At 46.4% G+C, this 24,491-nt stretch overlaps 1 protein-coding gene and 1 non-coding gene across 3 annotated transcripts in view; one reads left to right on the top strand and one right to left on the bottom strand.

Annotated features, from left to right (window-relative positions):
* Positions 1–24,491, bottom strand: part of SLCO3A1 (solute carrier organic anion transporter family member 3A1) — a 368,846-nt gene that overhangs the window by 308,189 nt on the left and 36,166 nt on the right. The gene's annotated exons all lie outside the window — the stretch shown is intronic.
* TRNAG-CCC lies at positions 17,088–17,160 on the top strand. Its single transcript has one exon. It is a non-coding gene; the product is annotated as a tRNA-Gly (tRNA).

Below are 24,491 nucleotides of genomic sequence, written 5' to 3' on the forward strand. Positions count from 1 at the left end.
TAACACTGAAGAAGCTGAAGTTGAACGGTTCTATGAAGACCTATAAGACCTTTTAGAACTAACACCCAAAAAAATGTGTCCTTTTCATTATAGGGGACTGGAATGCAAAAGTAGGAAGTCAAGAAACACCTGGAGGAACAGGCAAATTTGGCCTTGGAGTACAGAATGAAGCAGGGCAAAAGCTAATAAGAGTTTTGCCAAGAGAGCGCACTGGTCATAGCAAACACCCTCTTCCAACAACACAAGAGAAGACTCTACACACGGACATCACCAGATGGTCAACACCGAAATCAGATCAATTATATTCTTTGCAGCCAAAGATGGAGAAGCTCTATATAGTCAGCAAAAACAAGACCAGGAGCTGACTGTGGCTCGGATCATGAACCCCTTATTGCCAAATTCAGACTTAAATTGAAGAAAGTAGGGAAAACCACTAGACCATTCAGATATGACCTAAATCAAATCCCTTATGATTGTACAGTGGAAGTGACAAATAGATTTAAGGGACTAGATCTGATAGAGTGCCTGATGAACTATGGATGGAGGTTTGTGACATTGTACAGGAGACAGGGATCAAGACCATCCCCATGGAAAAGAAATGCAAAAAGGCAAAACACTTATCTGAGGAAGCCTTACAAATAGCTGTGAAAAGAAGAGAAGCGAAAAGCAAAGGAGAAAAGGAAAGATATACCAATTTGAATGCAGAGTTCCAAAGAATAGCAAGGAGAGATTAGAAAGCCTTCCTCAGTGATCAAAGCAAAGAAATAGAGGAAAACAATAGAATGGGAAATACTAGCAATCTCTTCAAGAAAATTAGAGATACCAAGGGAACATTTAGAAATGGGATGGACCTAAGAGAAGCAGAAGATATTAAGAAGAGGTGGCAAGAATACACAGAAGAACTGTACAAAAAAGATCTTTACAACCCAGATAATCACGATGGTATGATCACTCACCTAGAGCCAGACATTCTGGAATGTGAAGTCAAGTGGGCCTTAGAAGCATCACTACGAAAAAAGCTAGTGGATGTGATGGAATTCCAGTTGAGCTATTTCAAATACTAAAAGATGATGCTGTGAAAGTGCTGCACTCAGTATGTCAGCAAATTTGGAAAACTCAGCAGTGGCCACAGGGCTGGAAAAGGTCAGTTTTCATTTCAATCCCAAAGAAAGGCAATGCCAAAGAATGTTCAAACTACTGCACAATTGCACTCATCTCACACGCTAGTAAAGTAGTGCTCAAAATTCTCCAAGCCAGGCTTCAGCAATACATGAACTGTGAACTTCCAGATGTTCAAGCTGGTTTTAGAAAAGGCAGAGGAACCAGAGATCAAATTGCCAACATCTGCTGGATCATTGAAAAAGCAAGAGAGTTCCAGAAAAACATCTATTTCTGCTTTTTTGACTGCCAAAGCCTTTGACTGTGTGGATCACAAGGAACTATGGAAAATTCTGGAAGAGATGGGAATACCAGACCACCTGACCTGCCTCTTGAGAAATCTGTATGCAGGTCAGGAAGCAACAGTTAGAACTGGACCTGGAACAACAGACTGGTTCCAAATAGGAAAAGGAGTACGTCAAGGCTGTATATTGTCACCCTGCTTACATGCAGAAAAACATCATGAGAAATGCTGGGCTGGAAGAAGCACAAGCTGGAATCAAGAGTGCTGGGAGAAATATCAACAACGTCAGATATGCAGATGACCATCCTTATGGCAGAAAGTGAAGAACTAAAGAGCCTCTTGATGAAAGTGAAAGAGGAGAGTGAAAAAGCTGGCTTAAAGCGCAACATTCAGAAAACTAAGGTCATGGCATCTGGTCCTATCATATCATGGCAAATAGATGGGGAAACAGTGGAAACAGTGGCTGAGTTTATTTTGGGGGGCTCCAAAATCACTGCAGATGGTAATTGCAGCCATGAAATTAAAAGATGCTTACTCCTTGGAAGAAAGTTATGACCAACCTAGATAGCACATTAAAAAGCAGAGACATTACTTTTCAACAAAGGTCCATCTAGTCAAGGCTATGGTTTTTCCAGTGGTCATGTATGGATGTGAGAGTTACACTATAAAGAAGATTGAGTGCAGAAGAATTGATGCTTTTGAACTGTGGTGTTGGAGAAGACTCTTGAGAGCCCCTTGGACTACAAGGAGATCCAACCAATCCACACTAAAGGAGATCAGTCCTGGGTGTTCTTTGGAAGGACTGATGTTGAAGCTGAAACTCCAATACTTTGGCCACCTGATGCGAAGAGCTGACTCATTTGAAAAGACCCTGATGCTGGGAAAGATTGAGGGCAGCAGGAGAAGGGGACGATAGAGGATGAGATGGTTGGATGGCATCACCAACTTAATGGACATGGGTTTGGGTGAACTCTGGGAGTTGGTGATGGACAGGGAGGTCTGGTGTGCTGCAGTTCATGAGGTCACAAAGAGTTGGACATGACTGAGCAACTGAACTGAACTACCATACATAAAACAGATAAACAACAAGGATCTATGTGTAGCACAAGGAACAATACTATCTTTTAATAACCTATAAAGGAAAAGTACCTGAAAAAGTATTTATATATATATATATACACACACACACACACACACATATATATGTACATGTATAACTGAATCACTCTGCTGTATACCTCATACTAACACCACTTTGTAAATCAACTATACTTCAATAAAATAAAAATTTACCACATGACTCAGCCATTCCATTTGCAATTTTACCTAAAAGAATCAAAAACACATGTCTATAGAAAGATTGCAAATTGCATTCATAATAATCCCAAACTGAAAACAATCCACATGATAACCAATGGTCAATGAATAAACAAAATGTGATATATCCATAAATACAATACTAATCCAATCCAGTTTATCTAACAGCCACTAAATTATAATTGCAAGGAATAGTTTCGGCAACAAAATGGAACAACCAAAACATGCTACAACACAAATTAGCTTTGAAAAGACTATGTTAATTGAAAGAAGCCAAATGAAAAAGATTATATATTGTATTATTCCATTTACATGGAACATCCAGAAAAGGCAAACCTACAGAGAATGAAAGCAGGTGCCTGGGGCTGGGGGTGGGGTGAAACCAGACTGAAAATAGCCATGAGCAAACTTTTTGGAGTGACAGACTTATTTTAAAACTGGACTGTGGGGACAGTGACACAGTATTAGAAATCTACTAAAAGATCACTGAATTGTATAATTAGAATGGATGGATTTTATGGTATATTAATTACAATCAATAAAATGGAAAAATAAGACAACGTGTACAAATAACCAAAATGTAAGGCAGAATGTGGTTAAGTGCAGTAAGAAAATGAGGGTGGATTGGGGGATTCGTGAAAGACTTCCTGCAAGAGAAATCTTCGGGGCTAGGTCTTATAGAACCAGTAGAAGGCTGATAGGTCAAGATGAAAGAAAGGGAAATCTGAGTAAAGAGAGCCTTCCTTACAAATTCAGGGAAGTGTAAAGGGCTGGAGTGTGTTTGGTGAATCAACTATAAATCATTGAAACTGAGCAGGACCCTGTGGAGCTCCTGTCCACAAAAGAGTTTCCGTGTCCCCCATTTCTTGCTTGTAGGCAATAGGCTTCATTCAGCCTTGAAGACCTTCCCTGGGCTCCAAAGGACAGGTTCGAATGTGTGCTAACCAGGGAAAGGGAGATGATGGGGAGACGAGGGAGGAACAGTCAAGAAACTGAAGTGCAGCCTTGTGGCAGGGTCCTGATTCCTCCTCAAGGGATATTCTGCAGAACTAAAACCCCCACCAGCTAGGAGAAGGTAACTGTACGCTGCCCGTAAGCATGCAAACCCCAGGCCAGCCGGAACCAGAAGGTGATGGCGCTGACTCCCCCTTACCCTACCATCAACCCATCAGAAGGATGTCCACAAGCTGATCATGCCGTCTATAAAACTTTCCACTACGATTACTATAAAACTTCTCACATCCCCCTGCAGGTTGAGACACACAGCTTTGAGGGCCTTAGCCCACTGTGGCCTTCTACCTAGGTCAAAGCAATAAAGCTTCTACCTAGCAAAGCAATAAAGCTATTCTTTTTTTATTGATATTGACCAAAACTCAGGGTCCAAGATTCAATTCAGTACCCATGTACAGAAGCTAAATTAGGCTATACCATTGAGTTTGCCAGGCATAGAGGTGAGCAGAGGTGATGAGCAAGAGGCCTATGGAACAGTTCCATTTTCTGGCCCTGGGTCAACTTCCAATCTAAGCCACTTTCTCTCCTTCTCCTAAATCAGTAGTTGTGGAACTTGTGGTGGTGTGACTATTTAGGCATCACCCAGGTGATATCCAGAGTTCCAGAAGATTCTAAAGGGGTACCTTAAGGATGCTATTTTTAAAACTTGGGCTTGACTTTCCCTTAAAGAGTTATGAACAAATATTCAGCTGGAAACACACTAGCTTTTCCTCCTTTTCAGAACTGCACCTGGCGATGTCTTTACCCCAAGTGGAGAGCAAGGGGTCTCCTTTTAAGCAATGCTGACTGTGAGTAGGGAATAGGAGGCACCAAGAGAAAATTTTAGAGCAGCAGTTTTCAACCTTCTTTCATTGTTACACACCCAAGAACCTTTTTAGGCCTTTCTTCCTAACTGGGCCCATGTGATATTTTAATAGACATACTGTACATTTGCTTATATGCTGTGTGACCATTTATGCTTTATACAGAAAAAGAACAATCCAATCTTTGTGCCCCTCCCCCATGCACAAGATGCAATTTTCCCTCCACTAGGGTGGTATTGGGATTCCCAGGTGGTTCAGTGGTAAAGAATCCACCTGCCAAAGCAGGAGACACTGGAGATGCTGGTTTGATCCCTGGGTTGGGAAGATCCTCCAGAGAAGGAAATGGCAACCCACTCCAGTACTCTTGCCTGGGAAATCCCATGTACAGAGCCTGGTGGGCTACAGTCCATGGGGTCACAAAGAGCTGGACATGACTGAACGACTAAGTGCGTGCACACACACACACAAACACACACGGGTGTTATCACTCTCAGTGAGTATGCATGGGCTGGTGGTCTCATGATGAAGGCATGGAGAAGAAGACCCCAACTCCCTGAGAATAATGCTAAGTGCTTGTGGATAGAAATGTCAAATTCCTTTAGCTGAATTTTTCCAGATCAGTTGGAAATGAGGAAGTGTGTACACCTTTCTTGGCCCTTTGAGAAGAGACCCAAATGGTTCTCGGGGGCAGAGAAGAATAGAGCCAGGCCTCAAAAGGAGAACAATTATGGAAATGAGATGTTTTGTGTCTCATGAAATCTAGAGGCTGGGAGAGACCTATTGTTTTGGGAAACCACAGAGACAAGCAAGTCTAAGATGGTATTAGAAACGTTATGAAATGTACAAGAAAAGGCATTCTGTGAAGACTGCAGTCTCACTTTCTAGAACAGAGGCACTGCCTCTCCAGTGGAATAATACACAGGACAGCGCATCCATCAATTGGTAAGAAAGTGGCTGTTGTCTCACTTGAGACTGGAGAGCTGAGAGTATGTTGCTACGTGCACTCTTGACCCAGGGTCAGAGCCCTGTTCTCACACAGGGAGCTGTGTATGTGTGACGGATGGTCAGCGGATGCCTCCCCCGGGACACACTGGAGCCCTGTCATGTTAACTGGGTCACGTTATCTCCCTCTGACTTCATGCTTAGAAAATAAGATGTGTTGAAAGAGACACCTGCATGCAACCCAAGAACACCGGAAATAAACCATGAGCATGTGCTTTCTGCCTCTCGTTCCATTCCAACTCGGAAAACTTGTGTCTAGAGCGAAGCCTCTCGTGCCTTCAGATGCATCTGGCTTTGTCCAGCTGTTTAAAAAGCTCCCGCAGCTGACATGTCAACCACTGCAGGATGCCTCGACGGGGAAGAAAACAGAGGAGGTGGCCTTGCAGTCACAGGCGCTGGACATCCAGTTCCGACACTGCCCTGGGTGCCCTGCCGGGTAGATCCAGCTTGGCACATGGGAACAAAAACATCCACTCAGCCACTGGTATCCAGGGAGACAGGCTTTATCAAGATGACAGTCTCAGCATTTGCATCAGCAGAGAAAACTGCTTGCAACAGAGTCTAAAGAGCCAGGAGGAAAGAAACAGTCCAGTTGAAGGCTGTTGGTTGTTTATGGTGATCCAAACAATGTAAAGGGGCTTCCCAGGTGGTGCTAGTGGTAAAGAACCCGCCTGCCAGTGCAGGAGACATGAGAGACGTGGGTTCGACCCCTGGGTCAGGAAGATCCCCTGGAGAAGGAAATGGCAACCCGCTCCCGTATTCTTGCCGGGAGAATCCCATGGACAGAGGAGCCTGGCGGGTTACAGTCCACAGTGTCGCAGAGTGAGACATGACTGAGATTACTTAGAAGAGCACAAAGAAAGTAAAACCCAGGATAAAAGATGAGCAGTCACGTCCAGCTCCTTAATATGCTTGCTTCATTTTGAAAGCAACAACTAATACAGACAAACAATGGCACATGGTGTGGTAGAAAGTTATTGTGAATTCTTACAACTCTCCAGTGGCCAACAAGGCAGGCTTCTATTTTCCACAGGAGACTAAGGATCCAAACAGTTACCTATTTTTCCTAAGACCATACAGCTAGAAAGTGACAGAGGCAGGATTTCCACCCAGGACTGTTTGGCTCCTGAGGCTATGATATCTCCTGGCAGAATCACAGCTGGCATCACAGAGATTCTCTATAGACAGTTCTGACAGTCTCTTACAAGGTACAGCATATCAGGATGATAGACACCTTCATTCACCATGGGAAGACTGTCCCTCCAGAAGAAGCAGCGCCACGCACCACTTAAAATTTTTTTTTAATTTATTTTTATTTTTGGGGTGCTGGGTCTTCACTGCTTGGTGCAGGCTTCCTCTGCTCATCGGGCTACTCTTTCTGGCAGAACAGGGGCTCTAGACTTGAAGGCTTCAGCAGTTGCAACACACGGGCTCAGTAGTTGCAACTTCTGGGCTGGAGAACACAGGCTCAGTAGTTGTGGTATTGTTAGGGGAAGCACACTGATTGAAACCGCCCACCCTGGCCAGGCACCATAGTAACCATTCGCATGAGTTGTTTTATGACAGGAGATCCTGATAAGGAATATGGAACTAATAGGCCACCACCAGCCGGAAGAGTTCGGGAAAGGTTGAGAGGAGACCCTGCCTGTTGTCCACTTCCCAGAATCCCTCTCGCTAGCATCCATCTTGGCTGAGCGATGCGTGCGCCACCAGGAAAGACTGAATTAGAATGATTGGCCAAAGACCACCCGGAAACTAATCCCATCACCATAAAACCCAAGACTGCGAGCCACGCGGCAGAGCAGTTCTCCTGGGTTCCCTCACCCTCCTGCTCTCCACCCGGGTGCCCTTTCCCAATAAAATCTCTTGCTTTGTCAGCATGTGTCTCCTCAGACAATTCATTTCCGAGTGTTAGACAAGAGCCCAGTTTCGGGCCCTGGAAGGGGTCCCCCTTCCTGCAACAGTATGAGCTTAGCTGCTCCACGGTATGGGGAAACTTCCAGGACCAGGGATCAAACCTGTGTCCCATGCATTGGCAGGCAGATTCCTATTTACCGCGCCACCAGGAAGGCCCCACTTCTGCCTGGAGTTCTACCCCTGAAGAGTAACTGTGGCCATGCCATGTATTTGACTTTTATTTTATTGGCAAATAAGGGTGCTTTGTGATCATCCGGGCCATCACTCTGACTCCCCACCCAGGAAGCAACATGCTGGTTTACAGAGACGTGTGCATGCTCAGTTGCTCAGTCAGGTCCGACTCTGTGCAACGTTATGGACTGTAGCCTACCAGGCTCCTCTGTCCACGGGATGCTACAAGCAAGACTGCTGGAATGGGTTGTCACTCCCTTCTCCAGGGGATCTTTCTGACCCAGGAACCGAACCCGTGTCTCTTATGTCTCCTGCATTGGCAGGAGGGTTCTTTACCACTAGCGCCACCGGGAAGCCCTTGCAGAGGTGACAGATGCATATGTTTATGCTGGCAACACTTCTACAAACACAGAAAAAGCTGCTGCTGTAATTCTAGGACTCTATTATGAACCGAAGACATTTCATTAAGGACTCTCTCAGACTATGCCTGACCCTTCCATTTAAGCAGCTATCTCTGGGGTAAGCAGTAATTCCAGAAAGAAAAGAGAAATAAACAGGAAAAATACAAACACTGGAAATGGGGGCAAACCCACACACAGAGGAAGGGGCTTTACTGAATAGCTTCTCACTCAGAAATAAGAAAGAATATTGATCATTTTGAGTGATGTCAGTTGAGATAGTTCAATGTCCTCCCCCCACCTAGTTAAAAAAAAAAATCTATGTGGGTTCCACAAGGAAGATCTGAATATATTAGAAGTGAAGAACATAATAAAAATGCAAACTACCACGTGATAATGTAATAGCCTATAATGATAAATGTGACAGCACTCGAGAATTCAAAAAAATTCGATCAAAGAAAGCTGGAGTGGAAGCTTGGTGCAATAACCCTAAATGTTTAGACTGGAGGAATTAGGAAAATAGCTTCAATATCTCATACAATATGAAATGGGACAGATTATTAAGAACCACTACAAGCACCATGAATCAATGGTATTGGCTGAGAAACCAGATGGCAAGTCATAGTAATTTTCTCCCAGTCATCAAATGTTAGTTTCATTTACAAAAAGCTTCCATATGAAACCCTGCCTCAATAAAACATTCAGTCCTGGCCCCCAGATGATCAGTATGGTTGAACTAGTCCCTTCTACAAGGGAGTAAGTACATTCATTTCAAAACAGCCCTAAATCCTGCAGCCTGGTAATAGGTTTCACTTATAGGGATGCTCTTCAGTGAAATGTATCAGATTAAACTTCTTGACACTTCCTTTTCCCTTTCCATTAAGAAACGGATCCGGAGCCAGAGGCATCACTTCGGAGTCAAACTTCCCTCTCAGTTCAAACTGATCATCTCATTGTTAATATCTCCGGCAATCAAGTCTCATTTCTCCCACCCAGACATCAAGTTAAAAGCATTGTGTTAATAACACATAACACAAGAGAGTCCCAGGCCTTCTTGCCCACAGGTCATTTTGCTTTAAAGGCTTCTTTTTCATGTAAAATATATCCCTCCTCAAATGTAGTTCTGGAGATTGGATTTGAAAAGCTGCGCCTACACTGCTACAGGCTGTGAAATAATTGTTGAGCAATTTGGTTCCCAGAGGACAAACAAAGGGGCCCCTGGTTCCTCTAGGCACAAAGCAGATTCCCTGGGTCTCTAGAGAGGGCTCATGGCCACAAGTCCAAGATGCTCCTGTGGATCTAGGAGAATGGACTCCTGCGTGATTCTCGCGAGAACTTCCCAGGCACCTGCAACCTGCTCCAAAGACTCACAGGCTCTGGAGGGTCAGAGTTTCATGCCCTTGGTTAGCAGGAAGTCAGCCCTCCCTAGGTAAAGTGGGGCTCAAGCAAAGGTGGTCCTGGCAGCATGGGGGAGCCTTTTAGAAATGCACAAGCTCAGACCAACACTCCAGACCAACAAAGTCAGGCTCTGCCTTTTAAGAAGATCCCCAGATGATGTGCACTTTAAAGTCAGAGAAACAGTGCCTCAGGCTCCCTGCTTTATAATCCTCTAACCTACACTTCTTGGCATCACACAGTTTCTTAGCAGCCTCCTGAAGGAAGAGGAAAGGAAGGTGAACTTACAGGGAATACCAGATACTCAGGCTCCCTGTATAGGTATATTTGGGGTTGTTGTTTGTTGTTGTTTAGTCACTAAGTCATGTCTGACTCTTTTGCAACCCCATGGACTATAGCCTACCAGTCTCCTCCGTCCATGGGAGTGGGTTGCCATTCCTTTCTTTAAGGGATCTTCCCGACCCAGGGATCAAATCGGGGTCTCCTGCATTGGCAGGTGGATTCTTTACCACTGAGCCACCTGGGAAGTAGGTATATTTGGGGAGGAGGGCATATAAAAACTCTGTGACCTTCAAGATCCAATCCACCCAGTAGTATGTTCTGTTGGCTCTGCCTGGGTAGATACCCGTCTGTTGACCCTTCCATCTGAACAGCCCCGTCAGTGCCCTGACTACCACACATCACCACGCCCTCTCCCATCACCCATGCACAGCATGACAACTGAGATAAGAGACACTGAATCCAGGAGGCGTTGCTCAGGGTGGTCCTACAGTTCCCCACAGCACTTAGAAAATCCTAACTCAGGACCCTGGCCCACGCGGTCCTCAAAAACTCCACCCTTCCTGCCTCTCCAAGCTCATCAGTGTTCACCGTCTCTTGTGTTTACTGTTCCCACCACACTGGCCTTCCTCCTGTTTTGCAAATAGGCCAAGCACAGCCCCAACTTCAAGACCATTTGCATCTCCCTCTGCCGGAATCCTCTGGCCTCAGATCATGACAAGGCTCACTCCTTCTCACCACACAGGTCTCAGCTCAGGTGTTCCCTTCTGACACAGGTGTTCCTTAAACAAGCACCGCAATTCCCGCCAAGCCAGTCACCACTGCAACACCCTCTTTGTCCTGATTGTGTTCAAGCACCTTGTGTGAAGGAGAGGGGGCGTGACAGAGGACAAGATGGTTGGATGGCATCATCGACCCAACAGACGCGAGTTTGAGCAAGCTCCAGGAGCTAGTGAAGGACAGGGAAGCCTGGCGTGCTGCTGTCCATGGGGTCACAAAGAGTCAGACACGACTGGGCAACTGAGCAACAACAACCGGCCCCAAATCACCAGAACATCCAACATTGGTTGATTAACATCAAAGATCAGCGTAGATTCATGTACAGTTCTACAAAATCCTACTGAGAGCTAGTGCAAACTCTTTCCAGTCTTCCCCAGTGATAAAAAAAAAAAAAAAACAGTGGCCTGTTTATTTGTGCCTTTATTTTATCTCCTCTTCCATTAGTACACAAATTCTTGGACAGCCAAGATCTCTCTCTTTGCTGATTGCTAGTGCCCAAAAGAGTAACTAGCATACAGTGGGAACCTAATATTGACTTCTTGAATTTATTTCTTGATGGATATGTGGGGCTGGATGAGAAAGCACTGGCCTAAGTGTTCTAGTCCTGTGGTTCTCAATTCTGGCTGCAGATGTCTGAAAAATGCCAAACACTGAAACACAATCTCTGAACACTAGTCCGTACAGAGGGCTGTGCTGTCCAACACGGTAGCCATTAGCCAGGCTCCTGTGGCTGGAAATTTAAATGAAGATTGAATAAAATTGAAAATGCAGGTCCTCAGTCACAATACCCACATGTCAAGTACTCATTATCCAAATGTGGCCAGTGGATGTCCTACTGGACAGCATGGAGTCAAGCATGCTCCCATCACATGGAGCTCTACTGGAGAGCAGTGCTCCAGACTGAATATGAATCTCATTTATTACATGGCTCATTTATGTATTGAATGACACTTATTGAGCCCCTATACTGGAGCAGACTCTTGGGAGTCCCTTGGACAGCAAGGAGATCAAGCCAGTCAATCCTAAAGGAAATCAACCCTGAATATTCATTGGAAGGACCAACGCTAAAGTTGAAGCTCCAAGACTTTGGTCTCCTGATGAGAAGAGCTGACTCACTGGAAAAGACCCTGATGCTGGGAAAGATAGAAAGCAGGAGGAGAAGGGGACGGCAGAGGATGAGATGGTTGGATGGCATCACCAACTCAATGGACATGAGTTTGAGCAAACCTCGGGAGATGGTGAAGGATAGGGAGGCCTGGCATACTGCAGTCCATGGGGTTGCAAAGAGTTGGACATGACTGAGCAACTAAACCACAACGATTACTAGCAAGATACCATACTAAGTGCTAAAGATAACAGCACTTAAAGATAACAACAATAATAACAAAAAGTACAACAGAAAATACTTTCATAGTACTTACTATGTTACAAGTATTATTCTACAAGCTTTACATAGATACATTCATTTCATTTTCATATTGAACAGTCCAGAGAGATTTTAAAAAGTGGCCTATGGTTACATAGCTGGTGAGGAGTCAGAATTTGAATCCAGGCCCTGTTTAATGGACTTTGGCAAAGGTACAGCTGGAGGAGAGACCCTGCACATTTCACAGTGGCGCTAACAGAGCCTCGGGGCTTTGTCGACATCACAGGCAGCGTGGGGCACGGCCAGGTAAGACCTCCACCTCCATGTGTAAGCTATCCCTACCTCCTCCTGATCTCAGAGGAACGAGGTCCAGGAAACGAGGCATAGGCTGCACCCCTTTATCACCCTCATGGATAAGGGCGCTCAACATCCAAACTGCCTTACTCACAGGTAAATCCACCTACTCTGTGCCGAGCCCAGGACTCCTGGCAGAGTGGGACGCTGGGCACGGCCTCTTCAGATACGTTTGGGCTCTGGGAACCTGCAGGCAGCTCTGTTTTGGGGTGCTTTTCTCCAAGACTCACTCAACCTCTGCTTCCCACGACTGAGTGAAGGAGGCTGGTCCAAGGGGGCAGGGCACGCTGAGGGCTAGATCCACCAAGCTCACTTTCAGATTATCATCTACCTAAATACTAAGACCATGGAGAATCCTCACCAATTCTGGTATCTCACTTGTGAAGTGGTTGAGATAAGCACTTCGTAGGCAGTTGTAGGCTTTAGAAATTACATCCTGGACTTCCCTGGGTGTCTAGTACTTAAGAATCATCTGCCAATGCAGGGGACTTGGGTTTGATCCCTGGTCTGGGAAAAATCCACATGCCAAGGAACAACTAAGCCTGTGTGCCACAACTACTGAGGCCATGCTCTAGGGCCCACGGGCCACAACTGCTGAATGCACGCCCTGCACTACTGAAGCGCTCATGCCCTAGAGCCTGCGCTCCGCAGCAAGAGAAGCCACTGCAATGAGAAGCTCAGGGCCCACAACAAGGAGGAGCTCCTGTTCACCACAAATAGAGGAAGCCCCCGCAAAGCAAGAGAGACCAGTGCAGCAAAAATAGGTAAATAAATAAAGTGAAAGTGAAGGTGACGTTGCTCAGTCGTGTCAGACTCTTTGCAACCCCAGGGACTGTAGCCTACCAGGCTCATCTGTCCATGGGATTTTCCAGGCAAGAACACTGGAGTGGGTTGTCATTTCCTTCTCCAGGGCATCTTCCCGACCCAGGGATCAAACCTGGGTCTCCTGCATTGCAGGCAGATGCTTCACCCTCTGAGCCACCAGGGAAGTCCTATAAAAAGACATTAAATCCTATAAGCATCAAACGGAGCAAAGATTGGCAGGGAGCTTGTCCTTTCACACTAGGACACTGTTGAACAGACTTGCCCAAGGATGACTTAACTATCTGGGGCAGGGGTCGGCATTCTGGTCGGTGGGCAGGATCCCACCCTCGGCCTGTTTTTGTAAGTAGTGTTGCTGGAACACAGCCTATGTTTAGTCTTTGTGATTGCCTTCCTGCTCCTAGGGCAGAGCCGGAGTTGTGACAGCACCAGACACAGGGGGCCTGCAAAGCCTAAAATATTTGCTGTCTGACTCTACAGATTGGCCAAACCCTGATATCTAGAGGAATATATCTGGGTCTGATTTTGCTCTTGACCATATAATGAGGTCAATGGCAAATATTTTAGGCTTTCAAACTGTGGTGTCGGAGAAGACCCTAAAGAGTCCCTTGGGTGGCAAGGAGATCAAACCAGTCAATCCTAAAGGAAATCAACCCTGAATATTCATTGGAAGGACTGATGCTGAAGCTCCAATACTTAGGACACCTGATGCGAAGAGCCAACTCATTGGAAAAGACCCTGATGCTGGGAAAGATCTAGGGCAGGAGGAGAAGGGGACAACAGAGGATGAGATGGTTGGATGGCATCACTGACTCAATGGTCACGGCTTTGAACAAACTCCAGCAGATGGTGGAGAGAGGGAAGGCTGGTATACTGCAGTCCATGGGACTGCAAAGAGTTAGGCATAACTTAGTGACTGAACAACATATATTGAGGGTGTGGACACTGTGAAGCTACTTGTTACCTTAAAGGTTTCTGGGTAGAGAGAAAGAGTGAACTAGGATGTAGTCACAACAGAAGCCTCAGTTGGCCCTGTGGGCTGTTCTGGAGATAGGATAAGCCTGGAGAGATGCAAGCAGCGGGTGAGAGGTCCAGAGAGAGACATCCTTATCACCAGAGATAGGGAATTCAAGGCTGAGAAGGCTGTGTCAACAAGTCCCGTTCCTTTCTCACTACTTTACCATCCCACGTCCAGATCCCTCTGTCTTGTTAATTCTTCAAGATGTATTGTCTCTTTGCTTAAAAGGCAGAAAAGCTGCCTGCCTTAGTCACTTCCCTTTTAAAAAAATAATCGTATTTACTTGTTTATGTTCGGCGCTGCTGGGCCTTCATCGCTGCGCGGGTTTTCCTCTGGCTGTGGTCAGCGGGCTTCTCACTGCAGTGACTTCTCCCGTTGCCAGCACAGGCTCCGGGGCACCCCCGGCTCCAGCCCCTGAGGCGTGTGGGTTCCGTGACTATGGCTCCCGGGCCCCAGGCGCGACAGCTCAGCTGCTCTGCAGCACCCGGGCTTAGCTGCTCCTCAGCATGTGGGATCCTCCAGGACCAGGGATCGAACCCACGTCTCCTGCATCGGCAGGTGGATTCCTGCCGGTGGATTCCTGCCAGTGGATTCCTGCTGATGGTGGATTCGCTGAACCACCAGCGAAGCCCTTACTTTGGTGGCTTCTTTGAGTCTCTTATTTTCCGTGAGCTCCCGAGCATACAAAATAAATCTGCTTTTCTTCCTGTGAGCCTTTTTTATGTCAAGGTAATCATTAGACCAACCACCCACAGGACCTGAGAGAGAAGATGGGGGAACTTTCTCTCCCCTGCACCCCGAGGGGAGCTGGCAGAGAGACTCTTTGTTGGCAGCAGTCCCAGAAGCTGGGGTACCTCAAGGCTGATCTGAATGGTACCTCACCATTCTCTCCACACTTACCTAATCATTCTCTTCTATCCTTTTCTCCCCCCAAAATGCCTACGAACACCCACCTCTTCTAATGTTCCCTGTTTACCAATTTACTGGTTCTCTCATTAGAGAGTAAGTATAATATTTGACTCAGGTTCACTCTGTAATTACATGAGGAACATGCTTTTCACTTTTTCACAATTCTTTTTTGACAGAATGCACACACAAAGCAGCCATTGTTGTGATATTGTTATAAAAATAAAAATGGAGAAAGAAGTGATTTAAAATGAATGGGAAGTTCACACCCAGCAACACTTTCAGGCCTCCATTCCTCATTCCTCAGAGCCATGCTCGTCCATCCAGGACAGAACTGGGGCCACCATGGGTCAGGACAGCAGGGAGGTCCTTGTCAAACTTCTCAAACCAGGAACTTCCCTGGTGGTCCTGTGGTTAAGACTCTGAGTTTCCACTGAGCGGGGAGGAGGTTCGATTCCTGTTCAGGGAAGTAAGGTCTCAAATGCTTCCCGGTGCAGCCAAAAACAGGTACGCAAGCCCCAGCAGCTAGCTGGAGGGGGGGAAGAGGCTGCCCAGAGCAGAGAATGCTGGAAAGTAACCAAAGGAGAAGGGTAACACATCTGCCTTTGGAGCTGGTGTTTGTCAGAGCATTTATCTGGTTCCTGCTAAAGGATGGAGGGGGGCTTCCCTGGTGGCTCAGAGGGAAAGAATCTGCTTGCCAATGCGGGAGACAGGGGTTTGATCCCTGGGTCGGGAAGATCCGCTGAAGAAGGAAATGGCAGCCCATTCCAGTATTCTTGCCTGGAGAATTCCATGGACAGAGGAGCCTGGTGGACTGCAGTCCATGTGGTCACAAAGAATCAGACGTGACTGAGCGACTGATCAACAGCAACAGAGGATGGAGAGCAGACAGGATCTCCTGGGGAGTCTACTTGGTCTCTTGGCTTGAAGAAGTAAAAAGGTAGACATAACATCTTGAACACCTCTGCTTTAAGAGGCACAGTGAGAATCAGAATGGTCCGAGCCACACAGAGAAGAACAAAGTCCTGGGTGGGCCACTAGGAGAGCTCTGTGCCTGCTGGTGAGGCTGTGTGTGCATGTCATGTCCGACTCTGTGTGACCCTATGGACTGTGGCCCACCAGGCTCCTCCATCCATGGAATTGTCCAGGCAAGAATACTGGAGTGGGTTGCCACTTCCTCCTCCAGGGGATCTTCCCGATCCAGGGATCAAAGCCGAATCTCCTACATCTCCTGCATTGGCAGGTGGGTTCTTTACCACTGAGTCACCGGGGAAGCCCATTATTAATATTAATATAGGCAATTTTTACCTATGGGACAGGATCTGCGTTAACCACTTTTCATAGGTCAATCCTCATACAATCCTGTAAGATTAGTGCTACCACTATTCCGTTCTGCAGATAAGGAAACTGAGGTTCCTTATATCTAAGACCACCTGGTACGAAGTGGACTGGAATCCAGGCAATGTGACCACAAAGTCACATTTGTGACTAAACACCACCGCTGTCTGCTCAGTATGAATCCCAGTGATGTCTGTCATCTGTATTAAGAGGAAGACTGCAATTGAAATTGAGGGAACAGGAAGCAAAGAGCAACAGCGAGTGTACTATAAAGGCCAAAGACATACACACTGCAGGGGTGATGCCGGAGCAAACACGGACTCAGGAGGTGTGCCCTGAGCCACACCCCGCCCAGATGACATGGCCAGCCCCATCTCTGAGCCAGAAGAACTTGGGAGCTTCACCAGAAAGGACCGACTTACCACTCCTGAATTCCTGCCAGGCCTGCACTTTGCAGCAGCCAGAGGGCGGGCAGTATTCTTGAATCTTTTAATGAGGCAACCAAACCAAACCACAAACAAGGGCATAATTAAAGCTCTTTTACTTTTGTTTAAAAGTATCTGAAACCGGCCAAGCACAGATCCCTGCAGACAGTGGTAAAGACAGCAAAGCTGCATGTCTAGAAGTTGATTTGGCCTTGTCTTGTCTCAGCTGGAATCCTATGTGGAAAGGGGAAGAGAGTTCATTACCCATGGAGGGCAAGGCCTGGGCAAGGTGCTCTCCACAAACATCCCATCATTAAATCCTGACATGAACTGTGTGGCAAAGGTATTACTAAATTCAATATCAAGATACAGAAGGAGGGACTTCCCTGGTGGTCCAGTGGCTAGGACTCCGCACTCCCAATGCAGAGGGTCTGGGTTCAATCCCTGGTCAGGGAACTAGATCCCACATGCCATGATTAAGAGTTCACATGTTGCAACTAACAGCTTTCCTGCAACTAAGAGATCATGCACGCTATAACTAAAGATCCCACATGCCACCTGCAACTAAGACCCAGTGTGGCCAAATAAATTTTTAAAATAAATAAAACATTTTTTTAAAGAAGATACAGGAGGAGAGATTCAGAGAGGTTAGGGAACCTGTCCAGAGCACACAGCCAGCACAGCAGAGTGATATTGTGAGCCTCAGCAGTCATACCCAGCCTGGGTTCATTGAACAGCAGGGCTACTTCAACCATCTTTCATCGTAAAGACAATCAGAAGACAGGGAGAGGGCAGCGGGCCCTTCAAAGTTCCTTGGATTGAAATCTGTCTTATTTGTACTGACATGAAGTAGCAAATCACCTCTGCAGCACAACCCAACAACTCCAGACCCAGCTGGGCTCTGAACGGCCGAAGCTGCCAGGCCTCCCGGGATGCCCAGATAAGAACAGGCATTGTTTGGCACCAGCTGCTGCGGGGCCCCCGTCCACACAGTACCATGACACTCGATGGGGTGGGTCCTGGCGAGGGGTACAGGCTTGGCGGCTGCAGCGCCTCAGCCAGTGGGCTGAGGGGATCTTAAAAAGCTCTAGGGTTGCAGCTGGGGGAATTGAGTGGGCCAGGGTGCCTGGACAGCCCTACCCCACAGTCAGGAAAGGGCTGGAGCCGTCCTGCACAAACTTGGGCCCACTCTGGGGGATGGTGATGGACAGGGAAACCTGGCATGCTGCAGTCGATGGGGTCGCAAGGAGTTGGACACAACCAGGAGACTGAACAACATCCTGAACTCACAGGAAAAGGGTCCAGGGAGGGAAGAGGGGGAAAGTTGACAATACTCTACATGAGAAAAGGAAAGTACTGACCAAAGCCAAGTATCATCAGTCTATTCACATGTCCTGTATCAACTCTGCAACTGAAGGCATTTCTAATACACCCATCCATGATCCAGAGCTAAGGAATAGATGCTGGACAGTGACAATGATGCCTGCTGCTCACGCACCTTGGTCCCCCCGAGCTTTCTCACAAAAGGCCATAAAAGCCGGCACAGATTCCCCTGGGAGAGTGAGTCTTGGCCACTGCACGGATGTGTGCAGGAAATTAACTCCCACTCCCTCTCCCCGTCAATTGCATTGTCTGCGGTAAGCAGAATCCTTTGACCTCCAAGCTTCGGGTTCTGAATGATAATATATCAATTGTGGGATTAGAAATGGAGGCTGTAAGGTACTTGTCAGCACCTGCCATCCTGCGGGAGCTCATTAAACACCCATTATCCCTCATCTTCAGGACTTTTAAAAAGAATCAACAAAGGGCCATCACATCACACCCTAACTCTTGTCTGGAGGTACGCTGGACCACTCAGATTGATGGAGTCAGCGTGAGGTCCTGAGAACAAAGCCGCAAAGATCAGGACATTGAATGTGTTCCCGCACTGAGGTGACTTAGCAGTCAGCAAGCAAAGAAACAGGGTCACCTGATAGAAACAACCCTGATGCCAGCAGCCTGGCTTTTACATCTCTCTTTGGACGGGCAAAGCATAAAGAGGCAAGTCACCAGGTCCAAGTTCCTACTCATGCAGGGCCCCAGGCAGGAGATGCTGGGAGGACTTCACACACTTGCCCTCCCTCCAAGGTCTCATGCTAAGCATCACTAGAAGACCATGGTTCTGGGCCCAGCTGCCCAGCACAGAAGGGGTCCCTTTTCCTGTAACATGAGTTCAGACACTGGATGCTGAAAGGAAGAGGCACCTTCCCAGCTACTACCAGAGGTGTCAGAGCCAGGGCTGCGTGGAGAAGGGCACTCTGTCCTTGAGTGTCCTGTGTCTCCTCACAGGAGCTTCCGAAGCTCCTGACCTCTGAGCTCACCCACAGAGTGAGCACTGCAATGGTAGAAAAGACACAGCCTGGGCACTTGTGGTCCATGGCGAAGAGTCTGCCCTCCCAGCGCAGGGGTCCAGGTTCGATCCCTGGTCACAGGCATCAACTAAAAGTTGGCATGCTGCAACTCAGACCCACCCAGCACAGCCAAGGAAACAAATAAATATTTAAGAAATCAATAAATACACAGCTGGATCTGCGACTGGCCAGTGATGTAGGGAGGGGCAAAGAAGACTACCACCTCAGCTCCGTGTGGACCATCTGAGCAGCTGCCCAGAGCAGAGAGGAGACTCAATGCCCCCTGAGCTGATGGCAGCATCAGCCCCTTCCTTCCTGGGCCCACATGAGATGGATAGGCTTTTTCTGACTAAATGAGCAAGAATCAGATAGCCTGCATGACTGTACTTTTTCTCAGCAATCCTTCCTGACACACTGGGAAAGGACCTCTGACTCTATACTCCTAGAATTCAGGTGAGTTTGCCAGGACGGCTCCAGCCATGGAACCCAAGCCGCTGGGACAGGCCCTGATGAGCTGAATTTCAGTGCAGCTCTGTTTCCTCAGCTCTCAAAGGATAATGGTATTATAAGAATTAAATAACAGATGAAAAATACGCAGCACAGGGCCTGTCATGGAGCAGGCATTCCCAAAATGTTCACTTTGAACCAACGATTCCGATGATTTCAAAAAGGAAATGTCAAAATTAGAACTGGAATTTAATTATTCAGGCTTCCTAGAAAGGATGCAAATTTGAAAATCACTTAAACTCTGTTTAATATGAGAAAATGAATGTTTCACAGTGATTTCCAATGTTAGTGATTCGCAGGATCTCCGCTGAAGACATTAATAACGGTTTCGCTATTTTAGAGCAATACTTTATTATTGAACAGGAAAGGCTCAGGAGTCAGAATTCTGCTTTTGGTGCCGAGCGCTGCCACAGTCAAGCTGAATGACACTGGGAAAGTTTCCTAATCTCTCAGGACCTCAGAATCAGCTATGAAAGGAGGGCAACAGTTATACTGTTTCAGAGGGTTTCGAGAAGATGAAAGAAGTTAAAGCTTGTAAAAACCCTAAAACAGGGTTAGATACTTTCGCAATTCCTATCATTCTTTTCTCAAAATTTAGGTTATTGAAGTATAATGGATTCACAATGCTGTGTTAATTACTGCTGGGACAGCAAAGTGACTCAGTTACACAGATACATACTTTCCTATTCATATTGTCTCCTATGGCGGTTTCTCATAGGATGCTGAACATAGCTCCCTGTGCTATACAGTAGGACCTCGTTGTTCACCTATCCCATGTGTAACAGTTTGTCTCTAATCTCTCACTCTCTAATCTCTAATCCCAGCCCTCCTTCCCCCCACAGCCCCCCTTTGGAAACCGTAAGTCTGTGTCTGTGAGATTGTTTCCTAGGTAAGTTCATTTGGGTTATATTTTGGATTCCATGCATAAGTGATATCATACGGTATTTGTCCTCTTCTTTCCAAGTTACTTCACTTAAGATGGTATGGTGCTGCCAAGTGGCATTACTTCATTGCTTTTTTATGGCTGAGTAATACTCCATTGCTATATGTACCATGTCTCCTTCATCCATTTATCTGTCGGTGGACATTTAGGTTGCCTCCATTTCTTGGCTATTGTAAATAATACTGTGGTGGACACTGGGGTACATGAATCCTTTCAAACTATAGTTTTGTCCAGCTGTATTCCCAGAAGTGGGACTGCTGTATCATACGGTAGTTCTATTCTTAGTTTTCTGAGGAACCTCCACACTGTTCTCCATAGTGGCTGCACCAATTTACATTCCCACCAACAGTGAAGGTGGTTCCCTTTTCTCCACACCATCTTGAGCATTTGTTATTTGTAGATTTTTTTTTTTTTTAATGATAGCCATTCTAACTGGTTTAAGATGGTACCTCATTGTAGCTTTGCTTTTCTCTAATTATTCTTATCATTCTTTGGACCACTATTTTGGTCATTCATGTGACTTTATATGATGATATGGTGACCAATCTTTCCACTCTGTGCAGAACTTCTGTGGATATATTAACTGGAGGATTAAGTGGACAATAAATAAAAAGCATTTAGCACATGGTGTAGAATCACATGGCTGCAACATGATACGTGAAGATGCTGCACTCAGAGATAAGACCAATATGATTCTGTTTGGAAAATATTTGGAACCAAAATTTCCACACACAAATCAGCCAAGCACATGAAATAATTAAATAGAAGAGTATGAATAATGTACGAAAGGACTGCCTTAGTACTTAAGAGACATAAATCACAACTTGGAATTTATAGCCAACAGCAACTTGAAGGGTACATAATGACATAAAATAATTGCAAATAACTGCAAAGAGAAATCCCTGTAGAAATGACGGCTATGTGAAAGGAAATGCAAGGAATGTTAAACATGTGGCGGATTCTAAATTTCCCAGCAAAGGGACTTTGCTATGGTCCAGTAGTTAGGACTCTGAATTTCCACTGTAGAGAAATATAATTTATTATTAAAATTATTTCCCTAGTCAGGGAAGTAATGCTGCACGGTCTGGGGGGAAAAAAAATTCCGAAAGAAATATCCCAACAAGGCCAAAGCCTGGTCGTCCCATATCATCCACGAGTTCCAGTATTAGAGCAAGAAGGCCAGGCAGAGACTGCGTGGTTCTGATCCCAAACAGGCGTGTCTTTTACTGAGAAGCCTGGGGTTTCTGACATTCCCCCTGGTGCCTCAGCTGATGGAGTGAAAAAGCAAACCAGAAAGAGAGAATTCAGGGGTCTCAGAACCAAGTTTCTCTTTTTACTCTCAAGACGAGTTATATGTCTCAAGGCAAACAGCCCTGGCACTGGTGAAAGTGAAAGCCAGCCCATTTACTGCTAGCTGTTAAAAAAAAAAAAAAAGTGGAGAGTGTGGAGGAAAGAGGGAGCTATTTTGTTATCCACCACCCTCACAGCATCTTGGCAACCTGCAGATCAAGACAAGCTGATAGAGAAGTCTGTAACATGAACAGTTGGAGCCCCTGGATCTTTCCCAAGACCTTGCTACTTGGCCGTTTCCAGTGGCAGGCGCCAGTCTGGGCCACACTGCGACTGGCGGCCCATCTACCATCCTTGACTCGCTGGGCATGGGGAGTACAGCCCAACCAACTTCTTTTCTTCCGTTAAGATAGCAAAAGGGATGATTCATGGTACACATGTTACATCCAGCCACAACTGAGTACAGAACTAGCTCAGAACGCCACAGGTTCAGGGCCAAGGACCCAAAGGAGCCGCTCTGATAATGAGCAAGGCGGGTCTCGAGGGCTGGGGCAACCAGAATGGGCATATATGTTCCAGACCCATTGTGACAAGTTCTAGACAGTAGGCGTGCCGTCCAACAATTTGCACAGAGTTCCTAGCCTCTGGCTAGTCCTAATCCCTTGTTTCTGCCTCTGTGGCCTCCATGGTTTACACGTTTACTTGCATCTCTGCCTCATCTTTCTTTTGTGCTTCAGCATGTGCGTTCGTTTCTTCCTCTACTTCACTCTCAGGGCACGGAGGTTTCTCAGAAGATGATGCTCAGGTCAAGCGCCCAACCGACTTCTTAAAGAACAAGGTGGTATTGAGGCTCATCAGGATACCAGTTGCCACCTAATTGCAAAGAAAACTCCAGTTCTTTCTAGTCCATAATTGACTAGTTCTGATGGGATTATACCTTTTGAACATGTTCTGTAAAACCAGAGTGGGGCTGAAAAGTCATGTACAGTGGCTGTGGGAGTGGAGTGTGGAAACCCCGCCATCCATCCCTTATTAGTTAAATTTCACTTCTCCCTTCTTGATTATTCATTCATTCATTTAGCAAATATTTACCAAACACCGCCACATGCTCAACCCTGAGGTGGGAGCTGAGAACACAAAGATAAGCAAATACTCGGCTTCAACAATACATTATTTAAAGAGTGTGATTGGTTTGTCCTCAGTTCCACTCAGCAGAGGCACGTCCTGAACTTGTGCTTGAGAAGGGAGATGTGACCTTCCAGTCCTCCCGCTAAGCATTTGTCCTCATATGTCCTCTGTTAGTACATGCATCTCTCTGATGCTAAGCGTGATTGTGGGCTAAGCATTTTTCACACTGCACAACCCCTAAATGTATTACTCACCTTCTAGACAGCTGAGGAGCATCCTTGGGTAATCCTCCAGCACACACAAGGTTGCTGTCCCAGGCTGCTTGAGAACCAAACTCCCTAGCAAGAGGCAACTGTACTTCAAGGCACGAATCTTAAGGGGTTTGTGTTATAATGGGGTCAATGGCAAAGCAGGCCTCAGAACAAGGGCACCTGACCTGGGGGAAGCAGTGGGGGAGGGGATGGAAGGGAACGGCAGGGTTACCCCACTCAAGCATGATATCCCAGGTTAATGTTAGAAGATGACGGCGAGATTTCCAGGCAAAGAAATCACGGTGCTTGGCACTTCCATGGCAGTCCAGGGGTTAAGACTTTGCCTTTCAGGGCTTCCTTGGTGGTTCAGTGGTAAAGAATCTGCCTGCCAATGCAGGAGACACGGGTTCAATCCCTGATCTGGGAAGATGCCACATGTCACGGAGGAACTAAGCCTGTGTGCCACAACTACTGAGCCGGCGTTTGCTGCCACTGCTGAAGCCTGTGCTCCTGGAGCCTGGGCTCTGCAACCAGAGAGGCCACTGCAACGAGAAGCCAGCGCACCGAACTGAGAGCGGCCCCTGTTCGCCAAAGCTAGAGAAAGCCTGCACACAGCGACAAAGACCCAGCACAACCAAAATAAACAAATAAATAAAATTTTTAAAAAAAGGGAGAGCGATTTCACCTTCCAATGACCAGGGGTTCCATCCCTGGTCAGGAAACTAAGATCCCACATGCCTCAGGGCCAAAAAACAAAAAAATGAAACAGAAGCAATATTATAACAAATTCAATAAGGTCTTTTAAAATGGCCCATATTAAAAAAAAAGAATCATGAAAGAAATCATGGCGCTTATGCTATGAAAACCATCTCCTGACATCTGGGCTAAAGGCCAAAGGCCACGTCTGTTTCCCTGTGGGCCATTTCTACATGCCTCTTATTTCCCAGGGGGCTTGCTTCCACTGCTTAGTTCTAAAAGCCAGAGAGCTGAATCTCTGTCCAACAGTCGTTGGTATTAAAAGCTTCCGATACACCAGGTTTCTCTGAATGGCTTTCAAACCTTCAATCCCAGTGCTAAAAACCCGTCCTTTCTTTAGGTCAATAGCTTAAACTTGCAGAGGACAAGGGGAGACCCTGCTGGTTGCATAAAACGCAGGGTAAATAAAAAGTCTTTAAATGAGAAAAGCAATGTCAGATCTCTGGGTCTGTTATTCGGGCTGCTTCCCATGAATCTCAACACAGAAACACGAGTGTATGGCTGGTACTCCAAGGATGATTT

The sequence above is a fragment of the Cervus elaphus genome, chromosome 13, assembly GCF_910594005.1.
Source record: "Cervus elaphus chromosome 13, mCerEla1.1, whole genome shotgun sequence".
Lineage (NCBI taxonomy): Eukaryota > Metazoa > Chordata > Mammalia > Artiodactyla > Cervidae > Cervus > Cervus elaphus.